The sequence below is a fragment of the Oncorhynchus masou genome, chromosome 1 (genome assembly GCF_036934945.1).
Source record: "Oncorhynchus masou masou isolate Uvic2021 chromosome 1, UVic_Omas_1.1, whole genome shotgun sequence".
Lineage (NCBI taxonomy): Eukaryota > Metazoa > Chordata > Actinopteri > Salmoniformes > Salmonidae > Oncorhynchus > Oncorhynchus masou.
In genome coordinates this window covers 31,102,067-31,112,537 of record NC_088212.1, presented here as the reverse complement: position 1 = coordinate 31,112,537, position 10,471 = coordinate 31,102,067, and positions in this window count along the sequence as shown.

The window sequence follows — 10,471 nt, the reverse complement described above, 5'->3', positions numbered from 1 at the left end:
TCTTTTCAGTCTCCTGAGGGTGAATAGGTTTTGTTGTGCCCTCTTCACGACTGTCTTGGTATGCTTGGACAATGTGAGTTTGTTGGTGATGTGGACACCAAGGAACTTGAAGCTCTCAACCTGCTCCATCCACTACAGCCCCGTCAATGTTAATGGGGGCCTGTGCGGCCCTCCTTTTCCTATTGTCCATGATCATCTCCTCTGTCTTACTCACATTGATGGAGAGGTTGTTGTCCTGGCACCACACTACCAGGTCTCTGACCTCCTCCCTATAGGCTGTCTCTTCGTTGACAGTGATCAGGGCTACCACTGTCGTGTCATCAGCAAACTTAATTATGGTGTTGGAGTTGTGCCTGGACATGCAGTCATGAGTGAACAGGGAGTACAGGAGGGGACTGAGCACACACCCCTGAGGGACCCCGTGTTGAGGATCAGCGTGGCGGATGTGTTGTTTCCTAGCGGATGTGTTGTTTCCTATCCTTACCACCGGGGGGCGGCCCATCAGGATGTCCAGAATCCAGATGCAGAGGGAGGTGTTTAGTCCCAGGGTCCTTAGCTTGGTGATGAGCATTGAGGACACTATGGTGTTGAACACTGAGCTGTAGTCAATGAATAGCATTCTCACATAGCTTTTCCATGTGTCCAGGTGTGAAAAGCCAGTGTGGAGTGCAATAGAGATTGCATCATCTGTGGATCTGTTGGGGCGGTATGCAAATTGGAGTGGGTCTAGGGTATTGATGTAAGCCATTCATAGAGTGAATATGAAAAACAAAATAGTGCCTCTGAACGGGGTATAGTGCCTCGGTTGCAACACTTACTACCAAGTTCCAAACTGCCTCTGGAAGTAACATCAGCACAATAACGTTCGTCGGGAACTTCATAAAATGGGTTTCCATGGACCAGCAGTCGCACACAAGCCTAAGATCACCATGCGCAACGCCAAGCGTCGGCTGGAGTGGGTTAAAGCTTGCAGTCATTGGACTCTGGAGCAGTTGAAACGCGTTCTCTGGAGTGATGAATCACACTTCACCGTCTGGCAGTTCGACGGACGAATCTTGGGTTGGCGGATGCCAGGAGACCACTACCTGCCTGAAGGCATAGTGCCAATTGTAAAGTTTGGTGAAGGAGGAATAATGGTCTGGGACGATTCTAGACGATTCTGTGCTTCCAACTTTGTGGCAACAGTTTGGTGAAGGCCCTTCCCTGTTTCATCATGACAATGCCCCTGTGCTCAAAGCAAGGTCCATACAGAAATTATTTGTTGAGATTGGTGTGGAAGAACTTGACTGGCCTGCACAGAGCCTAAATTGGAGCGCAGACTGCGAGCCAGGCTTAATTGCCCAACATCAATGCCCAACCTCACTAATGCACTTGTGGCTGAATGGAAGCAAGTCCCTGCAGCAAAGTTCCAACATCTAGTATAAAGCCTTCCCAGAAGAGTGGAGGCTATTAAAGCAGCAAAGGGGGGACCAACTACATATTAGTGCCCATAAATTTGGAATGAGATGTTCAACGGACAGGTGTCCAACAACGTTGAATTGACGTCTGTGCTCAGTAGGCAGGCTTCTCTGATTTCTCCAACCGGCAGCAATTTCTCCCACAAACTGTTGTTAATTGACTTTATTCTAAACTACAGGGTAAAGCAAGTACATGCAACAGGGTTGGTTATGTTTCTACTTGACACTGCATAAATACAGTGCATTCGGAAAGTATTCAGAACTTGTGACTTTTCCAAAATCTTTTAACGAGGCAAGTCAGTTAGGAACAAATTCTTACTTACAATGACGGCCTACCCTGGTCAAACCTGGACGACGAGGGCCAATTCTGCTTTGCCCTATGGGACTCCCAATCACGGCCGGATGTAAATACAGCCTGGATTCAAACCAGGTACTGTAGTGACGCCTCTTGCACTGAGATGCAGTGCCACTTGGGAGCCGGCTGCTACGTTACAGCCTTATTCTAAAATGGATTTAATTGTTTTTTTCCCCTCATCAATCTACACGCAATAACCCATAACGACAAAGCAAAAAAACAGTTTGCTTTGTCATTAACCTTAATCCCAGTCTGAGGTCCTGAGCTCTCTGGAGCCAGTTTTCATCAAGGATCTCGCTGTAATTTTCTCCATTCCTCTTTGCTGACTAGTCTCCCAGTCCCTGCCACTGAAAACCATCCCCACAGCATGATGCTGCCACCACCATGCTTCACCTGTCACACCCTGACCTTAGTTATCTATGTTTTCTGTATTATTTTGGTCAGGTCAGGGTGTGACGAGGGTGGGTATATGTGTTTTTGTCTTGTCTAGGGTTTTTGTATGTTTATGGGGTTTACTAGTCTAGGTGTTTATATGTCTATGGTTGCCTAGATTGAGAACCAATCAGAGGCAGCTGTTTATCGTTGTCTCTGATTGGGGACCATATTTAGGTAGCCATATTCCTTGGATAGTTTGTGGGTTATTGTCTATGTGTAGTTGCATGTCAGCACTCGTTGTTATATAGCTTCACTTTCATTTCTTTGTTTAGTGTTTTTCCCTTTATTAAAAGAAGCATGTATGCTTATCACGCTGCGCCTTGGTCTCATCAATATGACGAACGTGACATCACCGTAGGGATGGTGCCAGGTTTCCTCCAGATGTGACACTTGGCATTCAGGCCAAAGAGTTCAATTTTGGTTTCATCAGACCAGAGAATATCGTTTCTCATGGTCTGAGAGTCTTTAGGTGCATTTTGGAAAACTGCAAGCAGCCTGTCATGTGCCTTTTACTGAGGACTGGGTTCCGTCTGACCACTCCACCATAAAGGCCTGATTGGTGGAGGGCTGCAGAGATGTGTGTCCTTCTGGAATGTTCTCCCATCTCCACAGAGGAACTCTGGAGCTCTGTCAGAGTGACCATCAGGTTCTTGGTCACCTCCCCGACCAAAGCCCTTCTCCCCCGATTGCTCAATATGTTCTTGGGGACCTTCAATGCTGCAGACATTTTTTGGTACCCCTCCCCAGATCTGTGCCTCGATACAATCACAATTTGAGATTTTTGGCCATCAAAGAAAATGCTATGTCTGGTGCAAACCCAACACCTCTCATCACCCCGAGAATACCATCCCCACAGTGAAGCATGGTGGTGGCAGCATCATGCTGTGGGGATGTTTTTCCATCGGCAGGGACTGGGAAACTGGTCAGAATTTAAGGAATGATGGATGGCGCTAAATGCAGGGAAATCCTTGAGGAAAACCTGTTTCAAACCTGTCTTCCAGAGATTTGAGACTGGGACAGGGACGGGACGGGGGGTGAATAGTTATGCATGCTCAAGTTCTGTTTTTTGTCTTATTTCTTTTTTGTTTCACAAAAAAACATTTTGCATCTTCAAAGTGGTAGGCATGTTGTGGAAATCAAATGATTCAAACCCCCCCAAAAATCTATTTTAATTCCAGTTTGTAAGGCAAGAAAATTGGAAAAATGCCAATGGGGTGAATACTTTCGCAAGCCACTGTATACAGTACCAGTCAAAAGTTTGGACACACCTACTCATTCAAGGATTTTTAAAACTATTTTCTACATTGTAGAATAATAGTGAAGACATCAAAACTATGAAATAACACACATGGAATCATGTAGTAACCAAAAAATTGTTAAACAAATCAAAATATTTAATCTCCTAACTTTATTCCTTTGATATTAACATTGTTCCTTATTATTTGAGATAAGAGTTCAATGCTTATAGCAAACAGGAGTGGCGAGAGAAGGAAACCTTGCCTACATCCTTGTTCCAGCCGGATAGACTGAGAGAAGCTCGGACTATGCCTTGTGTGGCAGAGTATAATGAGTATAATGACTGAATCTATTGAATAAAATTTTTGAAATGTTCGGAAGAGACCGTTTCAGCATCCAGTGCCAATGCCATGCGTGGCACTAGTTGGGGAATTGGGTGGGACATAATGTTAAGCAATCTACGTATGTTGTCAGGTTGGTGACGACCAGGAATGAAAACTATTTGGTCTGGATGTATTATTGTTGTTATCACTGCCTCCAAACAGTTAGCCAATATGGAGGACGAGATTTTACAGAAGTGCAACTGGCCTGTATGGGGAGCATTCTGTGGATCTTTTAGTGCTTTGAAGATGACAGATATAATCACCTTCTTCCAGCATAGCGGGAGCTCCCCCTTCTGGAGAGCATGGGAATAGGCCCTCTCCAACAGTGGGCAAATGAGGTCAATACAATTTTTATAAAACTAATTTGAGTAGCAATCTGATCCAGGACTTTAATTATTATTCAATCTCTTAAGTGTCCTCAATCTCTTCCCTTTTTATGGGAACATCAATGTTTTTTGAGGCAGCTTGATCTATTTTGGGTAAATTAATGGAATCCAAATAGGGATCAATTATGTTGACATCCCCACATGTCTGTGTTAGAGTACAATATCTTACAGAACTTAGCAAAGGCATCAGATATTTATTTTGGTTTGTACAGAAAGGGTTTGTCTTAATTAGTGCTTTTAATTTTCTGTACAATTGTCAACCCAGACTGTTTCCTGAGTTGAAATGCCAAAAGTCAACTGGCTCTACTCCCATGATCATAGTATCTGTGTTAAAAATCATAGGTTTCCTTCTACGTTCTCTCTCAGCAATCCATCTAGTACTCTCTTCGCCTCATTTAGCTGTGTTAGATTTTCAGCTATGGCCATCTGTGATTGTTCAAGACCTTCTATTTTCTTCTCAAGTTCTAAACATTTGGTCACTAGCTTTTTCAAGGTTGAAGAAAATACATAATTTTACTCACCAATATCACCTTAGACGCCTCCCATAGGTTGTAGGATAAATCTCTACTGTATCATTGAATTCAAGGAATTTCATAAACTCTGTCCTGATGTAGCCTTGGAAGCCAGTGTCCCCTAACAATGAGGTGTTGAGCCTCTAGCGATTTGCTGAGGTATTCCTTTCTATGTCCCACATTATAGATACTGGGGCATGATTACTGAGAGTAATATAAAACGTCAATTCGCAAACTCAAGCCTCTGTCTGGACAATTGCTCATTTATGATCTAGTCAGGTCATTACATTGGTGTCAGAAGTAAAAACGTTAATACAAGTTAGCCAGCTAGCTAGCTGACTTATGTGGCTAGCTACCGTAGGTGAGAACGGGGATTGAAAATGCGTCGAGGGAATCCGAAAGTGAAGGTGGAGGTAGGGGACGATTATGGCCAAGGAGGTGCGTGTGAATGGACGTCGGGGGTTCTGTCTGAGGAGATCGCCAGGGCGTCGGAGCGCAGAGGCCGCTTGAGGGAGGACGTTAGAGCGATGGCGGCTGAAGCGGGCATGAGTGCTTCGTCGTCTGTATTTCGCGCGGATTCTGGTGGGCGGACCCGAGTGGCGACGTCGACGCGGCGTGACGAGGAATCTGGGGCTCAGGATGTAAACAAACATGGCGGCGCCCAGTTCCCGGCTGCGTCCGTATCTGTTAAGACCCCGAAGTATTCCGGTAAGGCGGATTGGGAAGCTTTTCATGCTCAGTTTGAACTGTTAGCTCATTTTAGGGGTGGTCGGATGAAGAAAGGGCACTGCAGTTGGCTTTATGCCTCACGGATGAAGCTCTGGCCTGTTTGATATTGATTAGCCCCGAGGACAGGCATGATTATGGTGCTTTAGTGGGAGCACTGAGGAGCGCTATGGACAGTGTGTACAGCCCGGGCTACTGCGCTCCGAACTGAGTAATAGACGCAGACAGCCTGGAGAGCCTCTACGGGTGCTAGCTAATGACATTGAGAGCCTCTCTCGGCGGGCATATGCTCACATGCCCCCTCCGTGCAGAGCGAGCTAGCACGGGACCAGTTCATACAGGCGCTCTCTCCTACGGAGCTGCGCATACAGACCCAGCTGGCTCATCCTGAGTCATTGCAGACAGCCTTGGAGATGGCTTTGGAGAGGGAGCTGGTGTGGGCTGGGGCTTCAGCTGGGGCTTTGGTGGGGGTGCGGGGAGACACACCCTCTGTGCGAGCTGGGGGGCAGAGCAGCCCGGAGCCGGAAAAGCCTGCTTGGGTGGCCGAAATGACAAAACTCATTCGGGCTGTGTCGCTACAGGCGGCACGAAACACAAGCCCTGGTCCCAGGGTCTGCTGGGGTTGTGGCCAGCCAGGCCATCTGCGCCGAGATTGCCCCATGTCCCCCAGAGCTCAGGGGAAACGGCTCGGGGTCCGCATAGACCGGGTAGTGCGGACCCTGGCTTTCTACCCCAACCACCATTATCTTCAGGAGGAGCCCACCGGCACAGACGGGAAGCAAGGCTCCACTTCCCCCAGAAGCAGACGAGGGCAAGCGGATGGAGCCTGTTGTTGTGGTGGGCCGGACCTGTGTTGGGGACTTTTGTCATGTCCCTGTCACTGTGGAGGGGGTGCCCTGCTCCGCTCTGGTGGACACTGGGTCCACAGTAACCCTGGTGAGGCCAGATATTGTGCCAGGTTGGACTCAGTGTGAGCCTACAACTGTGCAGCTCCGCACAGTCACAGGTGAGCTGGCACCCATGAAAGGGAAGGGAATAATGACTCTGACAGTAGGGGGCAGGACTGTGCGTCATCCTGTGTGGGTGGCGGCTGTGCAGGACCCTTGTATCCTGGGGTTGGACTTTCTTAGGAGCACAGGCTGCCAGTTAGACCTAAATAGGGGCACACTGAGCTTCCAGGGAGGGACGGAAGTCACCATGGCTCCCCCTAATGTCACATTCACTCAACCCAACAAACCCTTTACTCCAACAGTTAAAGCAGCAGAGACTCATGGCTGCGCCCCCTCCCCCACAGCTGTGTGTGACTTTTCCCCAGTCCCCCTGTCACCTACGGCGGTGTGTTACATTCCCCAGCTACCTCCATGACACAGCCCTCTGTGAGCCCGGGCCACAACCCCCAGCCCAGCTACCCCAGATGGGAGAGGAGAGGACACTGTCTGCAGTGAGGGAGATATGGGGAGGAACTGTGTTGGTCTTGACCCCGAGCAGCAGGAACGGTTGTGGCAGTTGCTGTTTGAATTCAGAGACAGCTTTGCGTTGAGTGAGGAAGAGGTGGGTCAGACTCATCTGGTGCAGCATGAGATCGACACAGGTGATGCTCGACCCATCAAGATGCGTCCCCGCCGTATCCCGCTGGCACGCCAGGAGGCGGCAGACAAGGCTGTGTTGGAGATGCAGCGGGCAGACTTCATTGAGCCCTCAGACAGCCCCTGGGCGGCGCCAGTCGTCATGGTTCCGAAGAAGGGGGCAAGCTGAGGTTCTGTGCGGACTACAGGCGGCTGAATGAGGTAACCAGGAAGGACTCGTACCCCATACCACGTATCGATGAGTCGCTGGACCTGGTTAGGGGGTCCTCCTGGTTCTCCTCACTAGACCTCCGCAGTGGCTACTGGCAGGTGCCCCTCTCCCCAGAGGCCAGAGCCAAAACTGCGTTCTCCACTAACAGAGGACACTGGCAGTTCAAGGTCCTGTGCTTTGGCCTGTGCAACGCTCCAGCTACTTTTGAGCGTTTGATGGACAGGGTGCTGGATGGCATCCCCCGACAGCAGTGTCTGGTATACCTCGATGACATCCTGGTCCATGGCAGCTCCTTCCAGTCAGCCCTGGGGGCGCTACGGCGTGTGCTGGAGAGGGTGGCTGCCGCAGGTCTGAAGCTCCACCCCGAGAAGTGCCACTTCATGAGGAGAGAGTGTCCTTCTTGGGCCACCGAGTGGGGAAGGAGGGGATCAGCACCATGGAGGACAAGGTAGGGGCTGTCAGAGACTGGCCCACCCCCACCGACCAGCGTCAGCTGAAGAGCTTCCTGGGCCTGGCCTCGTACTACAGGAGGTTTGTACGGGGCTTCTCAAGCGTTGCTGCTCCACTGAACCGCCTGCTGCCGAAGGACAAGGCTTTCACTTGGACAGTGGAGTGTGAGGAGGCGTTCAACACCCTCAAACGTGCACTGATCGAGGCCCCCGTGCTCGCCCCCTGACCTCACCTTGCCCTTTATCCTGGACACAGACGCGAGCAATGTGGGCATGGGTGGGGTGCTGGCCCAGGTGGGGCCAGAGGGGAGAGAGTGGTGGCGTACTTCAGCAAAACATTTGACAAACATGAGCGCCGCTACTGTGTCACCCGGCGGGAGCTCTTGGCTGTTGTGGCTTCCGTCAAACACTTCAAGTACTACCTGGGTGGTCTGCCCTTTACTGTAAGGACTGACCACTCTGCTCTCCAGTGGCTCATGTCTTTCAGAGAGCCAGAGGGGCAGGTGGCACGCTGGTTGGAGGAGCTTCAGCCGTATGACTTCATGGTGGTGCACAGGGCAGGGGCACGCCACTCCAACGCCGACGCCATGTCCCGTCGGCCCTGTACTGCAGACGGCTGCCGCCACTGTGAACGGAGAGAGGGACGGGAGAGAGAGCTGCGGGCAGAGGAGGGTGTCTGTGCCACAGTGTGTCGGGCAAGCGGGCCGGTCTGCTGCGAGCTGCAGACTGTCGACGTGGCTGAATGGCGGCAGCAGCAGGGACGGGACACAGACCTACAGCCAGTGCTACAGTGGGTAGAGGCGCAGGTGAGGCCACCATGGGAAGAGGTGACAGCGCTCTCACTCGCGACCAAAGGGTTGTGGTCGAAGTTTGAGAGACTGCGGCTGGCTGATGGCGTGCTACAGCGGGCATGGAAGGAGTCAGCTACGGGAGAGGAGAGGTGGCAGGTGGTGGTCCCAAAAGCATTGCGGGAGGCTGTGCTCCAGAGTACTCATGGGGGTGGGGACTGGACACTTTGGGGTCACAAAAACACTGCGCCGTCTCCGTCAGGGCTTCTACTGGGGGCAGCACAAGAGGGATGTGGAGGACTTTTGTCGCCGCTGTGACAACTGCACAGCGAGAAAGGGCCCCCAGGCCGCTCTCATGCTCAGCTCCAACAGTTCCCAGTGGGGGCTCCCATGGAGAGGGTGGGAGTGGATGTAGTTGGGCCGTTCCCCACCACAGACAGTGGAAACCGCTGGGTGCTCACGGCCATGGACTATTTCACAAAATGGCCCGAGGCCTATGCTCTGCCTGACCAGGAGGCAGAGACCATCGTCGGCACGCCCTGACAGCGGGGATGTTCAGCAGGTTTGGAGCTGCAGAGTCCATCCACAGCGACCAAGGCAGAAACTTTGAGTCCCGTGTGTTCGCCACCATGTGTGAGAGGCTGGGTATGCACAAGACCCGCACTACTCCTCTCCATCCTCAAAGTGATGGCCTTGTGGAGCGCTTCAACAAAACGCTTGGACAGCAGCTGGCCATCGTCTCTTCCAAACACCAGCGGGACTGGGACAAGCACCTGCCTATGGTCCTCATGGCATGCCGCTCCGCTGTCCAAGACTCCACCTCCTGCACGCCTGCCCTCCTCATGCTGGGGAGAGATCCGCACCCCTGCGGAGATGGCGTTCGGTCGGCCCTGGATAGCCCTCATGTTCCTCCGGGGCCGGAGTATGCCCGGAGACTCCAGGACCGCCTGGAGACAGCCCACACCTTCGCCAGGGAGCAGCTGGTGAATGCAGGTGTGAGGCAGAAAAGGAACTATGACGTGCACACCCGGGAAGGCACTTTGTGGCTGGGGAGCTGGTCTGGGTCTACAGCCCCCTAAGGAAAAAAGGCAGATGCCCCAAGTTGGACAGTCACTGGGTGGGACCCTGCAGTGTCCTGGAGAGGGTAGGGGAGGTTGTGTACCGGGTGCAGCTTCCTCCCAGGGGGAGAAAGGTGGCACTGCACCGGGACAGGTTAGCCCCATACAGAGGGGCCTCTTTTCCCCAAACCCCAGGAACCCCCACAATTCCCCGCTCTGGCAATGACATTCTCCAGGCACCCACCCTCGGGTGCCGCAGACAAGGCTCCAGACAGCCCACTCCCCCTGTCTCCCCCCCTGTGTCACCGCGTGGTTCCCAGAGCCACGGACTGTATTACCCGTTCCCGCTTCCTTGTCCCCCATGCCTTCATCCCCTGATTCCCAGAGGGCACTCTGCGACCATCACGGACACGCAGGCAAGGAGACCTCCGGGTCGCTTCAGAGACTTTGTTTGTTCCCTCGGGGACGAGGGACTTTGTGGTGGGGGGCTGTGTAGCGACCCGCACAGACAGCTGTGTGTTATGTGTTAGGCTAGGAGGTGGTTGTGTTGTACTGACCAGTACCCGGTGTTCGCGGGGTCCGACATGTCAATCAACCTGCTATCTGCCAATCACGGGAACGCCTGGAATGTTCTGATGCCGGGCATCCTGGTGGTTGGCGGAGTGGCGTGGAGGGTGGAGCATTGGAAGTTAAGACCAGGTTCAGCTTTTTGTTCTCCCTCTCTTACGTCTGGGCTTCCCAAGAGAAGGTCACGATTGGCTTGTGGGTTATCTGCTATCTTTTTGGCGTGTGCTACGGCCCAAACAGTAGCCTGTGTAAAGTTGGTTTAATAAAACGTCAATTCGCAAACTCAAGCCTCTGTCTGGACAATTGCTCATTTATGATCTAG